Source organism: Stenella coeruleoalba (genome assembly GCF_951394435.1).
Source record: "Stenella coeruleoalba genome assembly, chromosome: 10".
NCBI classification, from domain to species: domain Eukaryota; kingdom Metazoa; phylum Chordata; class Mammalia; order Artiodactyla; family Delphinidae; genus Stenella; species Stenella coeruleoalba.
This window is the reverse complement of record NC_137156.1, coordinates 15,278,872-15,294,364: the sequence shown is the minus strand read 5'-3', so window position 1 is coordinate 15,294,364 and position 15,493 is coordinate 15,278,872. Positions and strand designations below refer to the sequence as shown.

Below are 15,493 nucleotides of genomic sequence, written 5' to 3'. Positions count from 1 at the left end.
TGTATTAATTTTGAGATCACTTCCAGAATATCCAGGTGGAGTTGCCCAGCAGGCTCAAGAAAGATATCAAACTTCTGAGTTACCAGTATATTAGCAGCAGTTAGAGTTTGGGAAACAGATGAAATAGCAGAAGGAAGAAATGGAAGGAAAAATGAGAAAGCTGAGGATGAAAGTCTGGGAACACACATTCAGAGGGCATAAGGAAAAGAACTAGTGAGGGAACCCAAGAAGAAGTATTTAGAGGGGAGGAGGAGAGAAAATAGGAAAAGGTAAAGTAGTGGTTTGACAAAGCAAGTTTCTAGATGGAAGGATCCAACTGTGTTAGAGACCCCTGGGCAGCTAAGAAAAATAATGATGGAAAGTCCTGAAGATGCACAGTTGGGAGGAATAAGAGTCTGCGGAGGCAGACTACTTATTTTGAAGCTTGGTAGGCAAAAGAATGGTAAGAGGTAGAGTAAGGGATAAGGAACTTTTGTAACTGGTGAGAGCCGAGCAAGGCTGTGTGCCGAGGAAGAGAAAAACGTGCAGAGAAGGTAGAATTTAAGAATTAGCCTTGGACTTGGAGAAGGATAGGTACTGATGTGAATGTAGAACGGAAAGGAGGCATGTGATGTGGTTCACATATCACATACCACATGCAAACCCCATCACACATCTGTGAGACTGTGTTACCCATCTCAGCCCACTTGTATGTGAAAGTTTGCCTCTTTGTGGCCCCAGACTGACTCACCCCAGATTAATCTTCTTATGAATGAGTATCATTGTTCACAACAATCTCTAAGTGAGGGGTTTGTCAAGGTCATCACAAACCCATCAACAATGTTATAACAACAATAACAAAACCTTCAAACCAAAGCCCCTTAACACATACTGTATTTTTTATGAGTTAACAGTATTGTATTATCTTAGTGTACAAGAAATGAAAACAGGGTGATAAAACTTGAATTAACAGATAACCTCATCACTTGAAGTTTTATTTTACACAACCTTTAGCAAAAAAGAGGCAAATGATAAACATGTTCCTATGAAGTTCACAGAAAGAAACTTTGCAAAATTTCCTTCCCTCATTCACTCTCTGTACCTAAAGTCCTAGGAAGATATTGTAAAATGTTATTGAACATGATACCCTGAGGCACAGAAAAATACTGGATCATTAAAGAGAGATCAAATTATGGTCATTTTCCTACACAGTAAGGAAAGAAGGGCTAAGCATTTAAAGATTTTCAGTGGAGTTAGAATACAATGTATTTGTTTGGTTGACCTCAGGTTAAGCAGAAAATAAAATTTGTCAGAACCTCTCATTTTCACCATTCTCTGAGCACTCCAGTTAATTTAAATTTTGTACAGGGAAACAGTACAGAGTTGATTTTTATTCTATGGTAGAGAAGTTATACTTGGTTACAGGTATGAACTTTCTAGGTATAAAGCACAGAAAGGTTTTCATCCCTGATGATAAATCTTTTCATAAGCTTTATCCAATTCACTTAGAATTATTGAAGCTATTCCAAAGGAGACACTCTGTCATTCTATACTAGTGGTACATAAGATAATTCTCACTCAATGGGGTTGTTTTTTTTTTGGAAAACCAGTGTTTGTCTCTGAAGAAATGAGCTTATCTAAGCTCATTGACCATGTTTCTGGTTCTGGTTTCAGCTTTGCTGTTGACATTGACAAATCCTTCACTTGTTTGGATCTCAGAGTTCTTATCTGTAATGCAAAGAGTTTGTCTAAGATAAACTTCAAGGGCCCTTTCAGATTTAAAATGCTTTGTGTCCATATTCTTTGTATTTGGCCTAAATTTTCCAATTTGGGGCTATCTCTCTTGGATCATTTCCTTCAGCGATCAAAACATCTCCCATCTTAAAATAATTTTGTTCTATGTCCAGCAGTCACCCCATTTCTCATAGAAAACTTCTTGAGAGGGTTGTCTGTATTGGTTGTCTCTCCTTCCCCACTTTCTATTCTGACTTAAACCCTCTCCAGTTGGGCTTCTGCACACACCTATCGCTGAAACCACCCTTGTCATAGTTGACAGTGATCTCCATCTTGCCAAATCTTTTGCTTAATTCGCTGTCTTTATTTTGCTCATATGACCTAGTTAACTCTTCCTTCCCACTTTAAAAAATTGTTTCTCTAATCTTCCATGTACCACACTTTCCTGATATTTTCTCCTACTCACTGCACAGTAAACCCTGCTGGCTTTTCTTCTTCTCAATCTCTAAACCAACTTGTCTAAATAGAAATATAACCTGAGCCACATATGTGATTTTAAATTTCCTAGTATTTAATTTCCACATTAAAAAAAGTAAAGAAGAGGTGAAATCAATTTTAATAATACATTTTAATTAACTCAAAATCTCCAAAATATTATTTCAGTAAGTAATCGCTATAAATAATTAATGAGCTACTTTACATTCTTTATATATATCCTTAATCTTCACAATCTGGTGAGTATTTTACACTGATAGTGCATCTCAGTTTGGAGTAGCATATTTTGAAAGCTGAAAAGCCACATATGGCTACTCGTGGCCAACACATTGGATGGTGCAACTCTAAATGCAGGAGTGGCCTGGGGCTCAGTCCTGAAGCCCTTTTTATTCTCCATGTACAGTCTTTCTGGGTGACCGAGGTGAACATATATTATCCGTCTTTCAATAAGTATTTCTTGGGTGCTTAACATGTGCCAGGCTACTGTGTTCTAGGTAGTAGAGGACACAATAGTGAACAAAATAGTCCTAAATCCCCACCCCAACAGAGCCTATTTTCTACTAAAAGAGAGTAGACACTAAACAATATAACTGAGTTGAGTATATCGCACAAGAGAAGGTGATAAGTGCTGTGGCAGGGACAGAGGAGTGGCAGAAAAGTGGAAAGTGACGTTAGAGAGGCAAAGAAGGGGTCAGATGATTTAGGGCTGCTTTTTTTTTTTTTGTATGCTATTGAAAAATCTTTGGCTTTTATCATATTGAGATGAGGAAACATTAGAAGGCTTCAAGCAAAGAAATACATGATATAACTCAAGCTGTGAAGATGATTTTGGCTGCTGTTTTGAGAATATACAATAAAAGGTCAGGGGAGAAACATTGTGACCAGATAGGAGGCTGTTGCAATAATCTAAGCTGGAGAGGACAGTGGCTTTGATCTGTTTGTTACCAGGGGAAGTAGTGAGAAGGTATCAAGTTCAGGCCAGATATATAAACATGGGAATCATCAACGCATGTCTGCTTTGTCCAATAGGATAGCTACTGGCCACATATTGCTATTTAAATTTAAATTAATTAAAAAAAATAATCAGCTCCTCAGTTATACCAGCCTAGCTGTATTTCAAGTGCTAATATCCACATGTGGTGAGTGATACTGCAGTAGACAGTACAGATATAGGACATTTCCATTCTCGCTGAAAGTTCTATTGGGCAACATTGATACAGATGACATTTAGAGTTTTGTCCTCCTATCTCTCAAATCAACTTTCTGCTAGATGTTTCAACTGAATAATTATATTATTGTTATACTAATATATGTCAAATTATCATCATATACACAACATGGTCAGTATTTTTGATTCCAGTCTTCATTCCTCTGTCTACTTTGACTTCATTTTTGCCATCCCGGTAAATGGGATCACCATCTATACTACTGAGCCAACTATGAGGTCATTCCTCATTCCTATCTTTCTCTCCCCACCCGTCCCGTCACTTCTAATCCATTAGCAGGTTGATTTGCTTCTACCTCTAAGACATAGCCTATGACCACCGCTTAGCATCTCCACGTCAATCACATCCTCTTTCACGGGACAACTGAGATGACTTACAAATTAGTGTTTTTTTCCACTCTTACAATACAGTAGAATCACCTGGGAGTTTAGAAAAAACAAACAAAAAAAGCCAGGAAAAGCAATGCTTAGGCGCTACTCCACACCCACAAATAGAGCTTGGCTTTATAAAAGTTTCCCAAGGGCAAGGAGGGCTGAGGACCACTTTTACCCTATCCTCTTCCACCACTTCCCATTGTCTACTCGCCACATAGGAGCCAGAGTGACCTTTCTAAATAGTAAATCAGATTATGTTATTCCCTCGCCTGAAACTTTCTCATCATCTCTCATTGCTCTGAAGAATTTGGAGCTCCTGACCGTATAAGATCTGGCCCTGAATGTTTCTCCAGTCTGCTTTTGCCTGGTGGACACCTATGGTTGTCACTTCCTCTTCGAGGTGCCCAGTCCTTCTCATCTTAACCAGCCCTTCTCTCCTCCCCCAGCACCTTTCTCAGTCACTCCCCTTCCCAATTCCCTGGTTTATTTTCTTTATGGAATCTATTGTTCTCTGAAATTGTTACCAAATGCAAGTTCACGTGCCCGACGCATTGTGAGGCCAAACAATACAGAAACGTTGGAGTTTGGAGCCGGGAAATGTTTATTGCAGGGCCAAGCAAGGAGAAAGGGGGCTCATGCCCCCTGCAAATGCCTAACTCCCAAAAGGGTTTCAGCAAAGCATTTTTAAAGGCCGGGTGAGGGAGGAGGGTCACAGGGTATGTGATCAGCTCATGCACAATTCTCTGATTGGTTGATTATGAGGTAACAGGGTGTGGGTCCAGGACTACGTGCTTATGATCATCAAATAGTTAATTTCTTACATTTGGTGGTGGTTTTTAGCATCTGAAAAACTCAGTAAATATGCATGAGATACTATTATCTGGGTACTTCAGAGAGGAGCTACAGCAGAGGATATGGGGAAGGGGTCTGTCCTGGGAGGCCTCTCATAAGTTCCTGCTCGTTTACACAATGATCATATTTAATACTTTTCTGATCTGTTGTTTATCTCCCTGACTAGAACCTATAGTCCATAAGAGCAAGGAACATTTATCTATTTATCTCTAGCACTAGAGCAGAACCTGGCAACAAATTAAATATTTTTGAATGACCCCATTCAATTGCTTCATTTAATACAGATTTTAAAAGATTTAGAATCTTCAGGGAAGAGACAGTGATTACAATGATGATAATAACGTACTCAGCAGCAGCTATGATTTATAGAGTGCTTACTATGTGTTAGGCACTGTGTTTATTTCAATACACCCATTTTATGGATAAGAACACTGGGATTTAGAAAGGCAAAGTAACTTGATTGGGGCTACCAAGGTAGTAAGTATGAGAAGCCAGATCTGGAACTGGGGTCTGTCTGAGGCCAAGGTCCTAAATCTTAAAAAACAAACAAAAAACCCCCAAACCAAACTTGTAGCCATTTAATAAATATGAAATAAATAGAATACATGGCAGTTGATGCATTTTAGAAGCTTGTCAAACACTGATACTTAGTTTATGATTAGGAAAAACAATATACTTCATCTTCTCTTCCCATGTAGACCTTGGGTCACTGTTGCATCCTTTTGCCCCTGTAAAGAACTCAAGTGCTGGCCTGCATTCCTCTTTTGCCAGTTATTTTGTGCAACATGCTGTTCTAGCCTAAAGAATTCCATCTCCTAGCAGCTACCAGGGTTACTTGCAGCCTCAACGATCTTCCTTTGAGAGAGGGAAAAATCCCTTAACTTTGTAACACAGTCCAGCGATGCATGAGAAGCCTTTGTCAAACCGTAGGGGGGGAAAAAAGGAAAATAAAAATACCGTTCTCCTCTGGAATGTCTCCTAGGACTAGTGAAAAATGCTAATTCTGACAACAGTGAAGTCATTTAAAAATCAAAGCACCTTTGAATTATATTCGAAATGAGATTAAAATGAGAAGTGGTGCAAGAAAATAATTATATGCTTCGAATCTAGGAGCATCTTATCCCCTCCAGCTCTGTCCTCCTGGTGTATGAAGCCCTCGATGTTTTTCCCCCAGGAATGATTTTTCCGTAACTCATCCTAGATACGCTTTGGTTCCGTTTACAGGAAAAGGTAGAGGGCTGCAAGGCTTTTCTTGATTGCCCCAGAATAGGCTGATGGGAAGTTCGAGCCTTCCCTCCTTTCTATAAGAAACCCCCAACGGTGCAGCGTTTTTATTTTTAATTACTCCAAGCTTGGTGTGCATAGGGGGGCTTACTGGCCTCGACTAAACGGGCTGGATCTGGAGACTCCAGGAGATCAAGTTCAAAGTGGGTCAGAGCGCTTACTGAATGTGCATTTCTCCTTCCCAGCATAGGCCTACGCTCTCCACACCCCGCCTCGCGCCTCCGAGCCCCTCACCCTGCTGCGGAGACGCCCCTCTCCCCCGGCATCCAGGAAGCGGTGGGCCCGGGGGATGCGCCCTGGGAAAAGGGCAAGGATCCCAGGACGCGTGATCTATCCCCAAGGCACGCCTGGCTCCCACATCCCCGGGCCGCCCCCGCCCCGAGCGAGCCCGGCCCGCGCCCTAAGGCTCCGGGGGCCCGTCCGCATTCTTCTGCAGCCAGATGACGGCCCTCGGGGCGCCCCTTCTTCCCGGCGCGCGGCTACCAGGGCGCGGGGGGCGGGAGCTGCGCCCCAGCCCGCGGCCCAGATGGCCCGGCAGCCCCGAGCGGGGACATTTTCTCAGGCTTTCAAAGAGAGCACTTTCTTTCCTGCCTAATATTTAGCTCCTTCAAATGCAAATGGAGAGGTTTCGCTCCAAGGTTAGCATAACAATTATGGGAAAGCTTTAAATCTGATGCGTTTGTTTACACGATGAAAGGCCGGCAGGATCCGAAAGCTCGGAGGCCCCGGCTTTTCAGCGACTATTTTCTAACTGGTGCCCTGCGAGTCAATTTTAGATCACAAAGAAAACCAATTTATAGGACGGTGGAGGCTAATTTTGGAGGGAGTTCGACGTTATTATCATGTTTTTTTAAAATGACCGCTGCTGAAATAGTGATTATTTTTGTCCCCCTTTTTCATCGTGAAGTTTGGTGGGAGGTAATTGGTGTTGGTGACGGGCAGGAAGGTCTTCATTCCTGGGGACTATGGGAACTGAGCATGGGGCTAACACAGGTAGAGGATTTTCCAGGGACCTGGTGGGATTTTAGCCTAACACGCGTAAAAGTGTCTTTCAGTGTGCTTGTCAAAGAAGCTGAACTTTTTTCGATTCGGCTTAAATGGTTTGGTGTTTCAAAAAGGGTTGTCTGGTTTTAGCTACAACCTCAGACTAAGAGTTAGGGAATGCCATTCCCTCACTGTAAAACCATTGATTTCCAGATCTTGACACTGAGAACTGGGCCTGGCCCATTGGAAGTGTCTCAGCTCTGCTGGGAGGGGGGAAGGATGACCCTCAGGGCCTGCTGAATCAGCAAGAAGGAAATCTCAGGCTTTTTTTTTTTTGTCTTTACTCTTAGACCTTCCAGGGGACTTTTTCCAGCCCTCCCTCCTGGCACACAAAGGACAGCTCTTATATGCGGTGCTGTGAGATCTCCGCCTATTAGGGTCTTCTCTGTGTGAGGCCCAGGAGAGAATGAAGACCCCTGGGAGCTTGTTAAATCTATTGGCTTCATTGATAATATATTAGAAAATGTTTTGTAAACACTACAATCTACAATCCCTGTAACACTGAAAGTTTATGAGTATGGAGTGTTTAAGAGTATTATTCCATTTGGGGAGTATTTATTGACCAACATAAATATGCCATTTTCAGTGTGAAGATTAAGTGACAAAACCATTTTTTTCTTGAATTGTTTCTACAGGTGAACTGAAATACCTGTCCTGACGGTGGGACCAGGGCAAGCATGGATGGTGCTATTATTGGACAGGTACAAAGCAGTAGTGTTCAACCTGAGTGCGTAGCAGAATCACCTGAGGGTCTTGTTCAACGGGATGGCTGGTCCTCACCCCCCCCCCAATTGTCTGATGGAGTAGGTCTGGGGTGGAGCCTGAGAATTTCCATTTCGCACAAGTTGCCAGGTGATACTGATGCCCTCTTCCCAGGACCACACTTGGAGAACCACTAGCAGAAAAGAATCAGAACTGTATTATTTTGAGAGAACCTAATAGGATAAAGCAGTTTCCTCTTTGTAAGAATAGCATAGAGAAAAAGAATAGCTACTGATTGCTACTAGGAATTAAGATTGAGGAACTATTCTTAAATTTAAACATTTCTCTGATCTGGGTTTTTTTTTTTTTTTGCCGTATGCGGGCCTCTCACTGACGCGGGCCTCTCACTGTTGTGGCCTCTCCTGCTGCGGAGCACAGGCTCCGGATGCGCAGGCTCAGTGGCCATGGCTCACGGGCCCAGCCGCTCCACGGCATGTGGGATCTTCCCGGACCGGGGCACGAACCCGTGTCCCCTGCATCGGCAGGCGGACTCTCAACCACTGCGCCACCAGGGAAGCCCTGATCTGGGTTTTTAAAGATTATTGGCTTGGCCTATTTAGGAGCTCAAAGTGAAGTGAAGTCTTTCTGAATAGTGTTAGAAAAACACTATTTGGCCCTGCTAGCCAGATGAATGGGTTCTCAGCAGGTGGTGGTATATTAATTAAATATATATTTTTTCTGATATTCGGGTACATGGAACTTGCCCCTTGGTCATCTTACTAATCTTGCCCCTCTTATGAATTACCCTATGATATGGCCTTTTCTGGAGTGTTTTCTTTCTCTGAAACCCTAGACTACAGGGTCCTTATCTTACTAAGACCCCTCTTCAAACCCAAGTGCTGAAATAAGCCTTCAAGACAGAGAAGTTGAGATTTTCATGAAATCTTAACTGTTTTAAAATGAAATCTTAAAACCCCTTCTCATTCATCTAACCATTTGATGTAATCAGACATACTTATATGCTTATGTTTAGTGTCTGTGTTTGATCTTAGTGTCATCAATATGCGTTTTCCTGTTTTATTTTAAATTGCACATCCTGTGAAGGAGAGACATTTTAATTCTCACTTTTCATAGTGCTTAGTATGGAGCCACACGGATGCAGATACATAAAAACAAATGATTTTAATGACGATGATGTCTCATTAAGTGGCTTGACATGAAGTTAGGGTCTGTTTACATGCTACTAGAATATATAGATGAAAATGTATCTTCTAGATAAAGTCACTTGACCATGGACACATGTCATGCTAGTTAGAGACCAATAGTAAATTTAAATTACAGGAGAAATTTTTCTCAAGTCATATTTTTATGTGCATTAATATATAGCTCAAGAAATCATATGTAAATCATTCTGTAAGAGAAACAAACACCTAAAACTGATTTTTTGTTTAATAGGCACCATAACGTGCTGGAGAACACTGAAAAGTGAGCCTCACCAGTAACTAGTTTTGTGATGTTCGGTGTTGAGGATGGAGGGCGATGCTGTTGAAATAGAATTTGCTGAGTAAGTCATTTACCCTTCTCTCATCTACGAGCATGAGATATGAATGATCGTTATAGTTGTTTCTGGATTACACGTATAGCATCTGCTTTGGGTTACTTAAACCATATAATACATACACATGCATGAGGGTCAGCATTGGTTTAAACAGGTGACTATTATGATAATACTGTCAACACCTTTTAAAATTATTGTGATCTCCTCTACATATGTTCAGTCTCCTACATTCAAGTCATCGAAGAGACATTTAATTTAGAAACGGAGCAGAATTTCTTTACCCTTGCCGTTATCGTATGTCACAGCTGACTGCTTTAGTGCCAATAAAATGCTTAGGGGCTCTGGTTTTTACTGGGCAAAAGCACTGAGTGACAAAGTCATTCCTGTTGAATATTAACATCATTTACTAAGAATATAATTAGAAATAAAATAAACTAGCGTATAAAATTTGTATCTTAATCATCCTCTGTCCTTGTTCAGGTGTTAAAAAATTCTTTTCTTGGTCCTTAATATAGAGTCAGGGTTTTAAGGGCATTAAGCCATCATCACAGCTATTGCGGCAGCGGACATTTCCTCAGGTATTGTAAGAGACTTGACTATTTTGGAGGTCGAGTGAAGAGTGGGACACGAAATCTGTGTGTGTTTGTGTCTCTGTATTGTGGGGTGGGGGAATGGAAGTGGAAAACGATAGAGTAAATAAGGCTCACGGGTACTTACTAGTTCTGAAATAAAACCACAGTTTGAATCCGATAGGTCAATTATATATAAATACGGTGTAGAGGGCAGATAGCCAGAAATAACAGATTTTATTCTCCAGAGGGAAAGGGAGAATTAACCAGAGCAGAAGTCTCTGGAACAGGGGTACTCCATTAGATAAGAACGGTAAGGCTTGAATACAATTATTTCATTGTATATTCATTTTATTTACCAGTTCTCCTGCTGCAGACATTGGCGTTGCTTCCATTTATCTTTGCTATTATAAATAATGCTGCTATGTTCATTATTGTGCTTGTTTCCTGGTACAAAGGTGCCATATTATCTCTAAGGCATATTCATTTTGTGATGCGTTATTAATTTCTATTCTGTCTATAATTTTTATGAACAAAGTAGTAACCCCAAGCCAATTTCATGTGTTTGCACAGTAGAATTGTTCATTAGAGGGTATGTAGCTCTTCAGCTTTGCAAGCTAATGCCAAAATTGCTTTCCAAAAACTGCATACTCCTACCACAGTGTATGAGTTCCTGTTGCCGTGTATCCTTCCTAACACACTACATTGTCAGAATTTTACCTCATTGTCGTTTTTAATTTCCTCTCTTTGGTTATTTTAATGTGGTTGATCATTTTTCATATATTGTTCATTCATGTTTTGTCTTTTTTTAATGTAATTTACTACCCTTTTTATTTTTTAATTTTTTTATTATTATTTTTTACTTTATTTATTTGGTTGCCTTGGGTATTAGCTGCAGCAGGCGAGCTGCAGCAGGCGAGCTCCTTAGTTGCAGCACGTGGCTCCTTAGTTGCAGCAGATGGGCTCCTTAGTTGTGTCAGGTGGGCTCCTTAGTTGCGGCTCACTGGTTCCTTAGTTGTGGCATGTGAACTCTTAGTTGCAGCATGCATGTGGGATCTAGTTCCCAGACCAGGGATGGAACCTGGGCCCCCTGCATCGGGAGCGTGGAGTCTTAACCACTGCGCCACCAGGGAAGTCTCACTACCCTTCTTTTTTAAAAAAAATTAGTAGGAACATTCTCATACTAATCTTGTGATGATTATATGCTATTGCAAATAATCATTCTTACTTTGTGGCTGCCATTTTCATCCTCTATTAGATATTTTTTGATAAACAGAAAAGTTCTTAGCTTTAAATGACTTATCATTTTCTTTTTGTTTTCACTCTTTGTGTCCTGTTTAAGAATGCATCTTTTTATCAAAAAGATGTTATATCACATTCTTTTTCTAAAAGTGCTAAGCCCTCAACCAATCTGAAATTGTTTTTTTTAGAAGATGTGAGGAAGAGATCCAAGTCTGTTTTTTTTCCTAAAGGGGTAGCTGGTTATTCTTGTGTGTTTATTCAGTAGTCCCTGCTTTCCTGTTGGTGTGTGATGCTACCTGTATCGTATATTCAATGTTCATATTTACCTGGGTCTGTTTTGTGGTTCTCATTTGTGTTCTGTTAGTTTACTTGATTCTCTATGCCCTAATTCTATACCATCTCAATTAAAAATGGCTTTCTAGTCTTCATATCCGGCAGAGGACGAACTTTGACTTGACTCTTCTTCAGGAGTGTCTTGACTGTTCTTGGTCTCTTGCTCTTTCATATGCACATTAGAATTAGCATGTTAATTTTCACATAAAGTCTTTTCTGAATTTTTATTTCTGAATTCTTTTCTGAAGTTTTATAGAAAGACCCTTGCTCAGTCTGGGAAGAATTGACATTGTCCCAGTATTATAATATCGAATTTTCTAAGCCATGAATATGATAAATCTCTCCATTTATTTACATATTCCTTAATGTCTTCAAACAGAAGTTGATAATTTTCTCTAACAGGTCTTCATGACTTTTGTTTTAAATAGTTAATATTTGGAGCTATTACAAATGGTATGTTTGAAATTAATTAAATGTTCTATTTGTCATTATTGTACCTAAATGAGATTGACTTTTATGTAACAACTACATCTAGCAACTTTGCTGACCTGTCTTACTAAATTTGATAATTTATCTGTACATTCACTTGGGTTGTTTTATATACCATCATATCATATGAGAAAAGCAATAGTTATACGTTTTCCTTTCCTTATGCCTTTAACTTTTCCTTCCTTTTTCTTCTCTTCTGTTTTTCTCCTTCTCCCCCTCCGTGCATCTCTTCCTGTATTCCTCCCTTCCTTCTTTTTTTCTCTCCTCCTTCCCTTTCTGGGTTTCCCCTAACCCTATTCCACTGTTTTTATTGTACTAGTTAGACCTGCAGTCTAGTATTATATAGAAGTGCAGGCAAATACGCCTTACCTTGGATTTCAGAAGAAATCTTTTTAATGTTTCACCATTAAATATGTTAGTTGTAAGCTCTGTGTGTGTGATGTGTGTGTGTGTAGAAGATAACCTTTAAAAAATTTTTATTTATTTATTTATTTTGGCTGCGTCGGGTCTTAGTTGCGACAGGATCTTTCCTCTTTCATTGCAGCGTGTGGGCTTCTCTCTAGCTGTGGCATGTGGACTCCAGAGCACACGGGCTCTCTAGTTGTGGCTTGCATGCTCAGTAGTTGCGGTGCGAGGGCTTAGTTGCCCCAAGACATGTGGGATCTTAGTTCCCTGACCAGGAGTTGAACCCACATCCCCTGCATTGGTAGGCAGATTCTTAACCACTGGACCACCAGGGAAGTCCCAGAAGATAATTTTTAATTTGAGAACAAGGTTTTTTAGGTCTTTTTTTCAGTTAAGAATGAATATTGATTTTTATCAGTTTTTTTCATCTTTTGAGACATTCACATTATTACCTTTTATTTGCTAATGTGGTAAATTATATTAATAGATTTCCTAAAGTTGAACCAACTTTACATTCCTGGGGTAAATTAAAATTAATATTAAAAAAATTATTGTATTAAGAAAACACATAAAATTTATTATCTTAATCATTATTAAATGTACAGTTCGGTAATGTTAAGCATATTCACATTGCCGTGAAAGAGATCTCCAGTACGTTTTCCTCTTGCAAAATTGAAGCTCTGTACCCTTTAAACACTCCCCATAACCCCATTCTCCAAGACCCTGGCAACCACCGTCCAACTTTTAGTTTCTATGAATTTGACAATTCTAGATACCTCATATTAGTGGAATTATACAGTATTTGTCTTTTGTGACTGGTTTATTTCACTTAGCATAATGTCCCCAAGCCTCATCCAGGTTGTAGCATGTGTCAGAATTTCTTTCCTTTTTAAATGGAATAATATTTCATTCTATGTATAGACCACATTTTGCCTGTCCATTCATCTGTCTGAACATTTGGATTGCTACTATCTCTTGGCTATTGTGAATAGTGCTGCTGTGAACATGGCTGTGCAAATATCTCCTGAGATCCTGCTTTCAAAACTTTTGGGTATATACCCAGATGTGGAATTGCTCTATTATATGATAATTCTATTTTTAATTTTTTGAGGAACCGCCATACTGTTTTCCATAGCAGCTGCACCATTTTATACATTTCTTCACATCCTTCCCAGCATTTGTTATTTTCTGTGTTATTGATAGTAGCAGTAAGGAGTATGAGGTGATATCTTATTGTGGTTTTGATTTTCATTTCTCTAATGATTAGTGATGTTGAGCATCTTTTTATATGCTTGTTGGCCATTTCCATGTCCTCTTTGAAGAAATGTCTATTCGAGTTCTTTGCCCATTTTTTAATCAGGCTATTTGTTGTGTTGTTGTTGAGTTGTAGGAGTTCTTTATGTACTCTGGATACTAACCTCTTATCAGATATGTGATTTGCAAATATTTTTTCCCATTCAGTAGGCTGCCTTTTCACTCTGTTAATAGTGTTCTTTGATGAAGAAGTTTTAAATTTTAATGTAATCAAATTTGTCTATTTTCACTTTTTTTTGCTTTTGGTGTAAAACTGTTATTTTTTTAAATTGCTGGATTTATTTTGTTAATATTCTGTTAAGGAATACTCTACATCTGTATTAATGAGTGAAACTGGCCTGTAATTTGCCTTTCTCATATTTTCCTTTCCTGGTTTTGTATCAGAATTATACTAGCCTCATAAAATGAGTTCAATAGTGTTTCTTTTTGTATTTTCTGAAATATTGTATGTAAGATTGGAATTATCTGTCCTTGAATAGTGAATAGAAGTTGCTGGGGCCTGGTATTTCATTTGTGGGAATATTTAAAACTACTGATTAAATTTCTTTAATGGTTTTAAAACTATTCAAGTGATCTATTTTTCTTAAGTCCACTTGGCAAGGTATGTATTTTTTTCCTAAGAATCAATTTCAACTTTTTTGGTAGCATAAAGTTGATAATATTCTTTTACAATTTTTTAAAATGTTTGCAGCATCTATAGCTATGCACCCTTTTCATTTCCATATTACTTATTAGTATGCTCTCTCTTTTATTAATCAAGCTTGCCAGAGGTTTGTCAATTTAATTGCTCTTTTCTAAAAGGTCAGGTGGTTTCTGTGATCCTCTATTGTATTTTTAAAATTTCATTAATTTCTGCTATATTTTTATTACTTTATTCCGTATACTTTATTGGAGTCAATTTTATGTTTTAAAATTTCTAAAATTATCTACTTTCCTTGCTTTTAATATACACGTTAGATGCATTAATCTTTTTTCTCTAAATATCATTTTACTAGCACTCCTGAGTTACTTAGAAGCATATTTTAATTTTCAAAATATATGAGCATTTAAACAAGTTTTCTGTTGCTATTGACTTTTGTAATGATTATTATATTTTCACGAAAGAATATTTTATATTTTTGCAAACGATACACATGTTTAAGAAAATGTGTATTTTCCAATTATTAAGAATATCCTATGTAATTCAGAATATTGAGGCTATGTTCGATATTCTTATTCATTTTTTCACTTGTTTATTGATAAACGTTTTAAGAATGCTTATTATGATGATAGATTTATAAATTTACTATGATAGTGCTCTCAATTTTCTTTTTATATATTTTGAAACTGTATTTTGGGTACATTTAAATTTAAATTATTATATCTTCTGGTGAATCTTTTATACTATTGTGCTTCCTTTAACTCTAGAATATTTTTTGTCTTAAAGTATATAGTTTCTAACATTAGTACAGCCCAATCAGTTTGTTATTTTATGTTGTCTAATGTAAACTACGTATATCTAGATTTTAAAAATTCTGGTCTGAAACACCTTGACTTTTAACATGGAATTTGTTGTGATTAATGATACATTTGGATTTATTTCAAATATGCTATTGCGTATCCGCTATTTATTCTATTTTTACTGTGGTATTTCTTTTGGTTTCAGTGCTTATTCTGTATTTTAATTTAAAAATTCTAATCTCTCACTCAACAATGTAGTGATTTTAGAATATTTGAACTCCTGTTACTTTCCTACTGTCTTATTTGCTATTATTTTCCAGTGGCTTTAAAAAAAATAAACCGCACAAAATAGATATTATAGTTTTACATATTCAATATCTTTTTTTCCAGTTTAATCTATGTTTACTACTGTCTTTTCCCTTCTTAAATTTCTCACCATCCTTTCTTGTCTCT

At 38.3% G+C, this 15,493-nt stretch overlaps 1 pseudogene across 1 annotated transcript in view; it reads left to right on the top strand.

Annotated features, from left to right (window-relative positions):
• The window catches only part of LOC307193496 (translationally-controlled tumor protein-like), a 178,670-nt pseudogene that overhangs the window by 78,497 nt on the left and 84,680 nt on the right, over positions 1 to 15,493 (top strand). The window contains exons 6-7 of the transcript XR_013831767.1: positions 7,624 to 7,689; positions 9,146 to 9,254. The product of XR_013831767.1 is annotated as a translationally-controlled tumor protein-like (transcript). The remainder of the gene's footprint in view (positions 1 to 7,623; positions 7,690 to 9,145; positions 9,255 to 15,493) is intronic.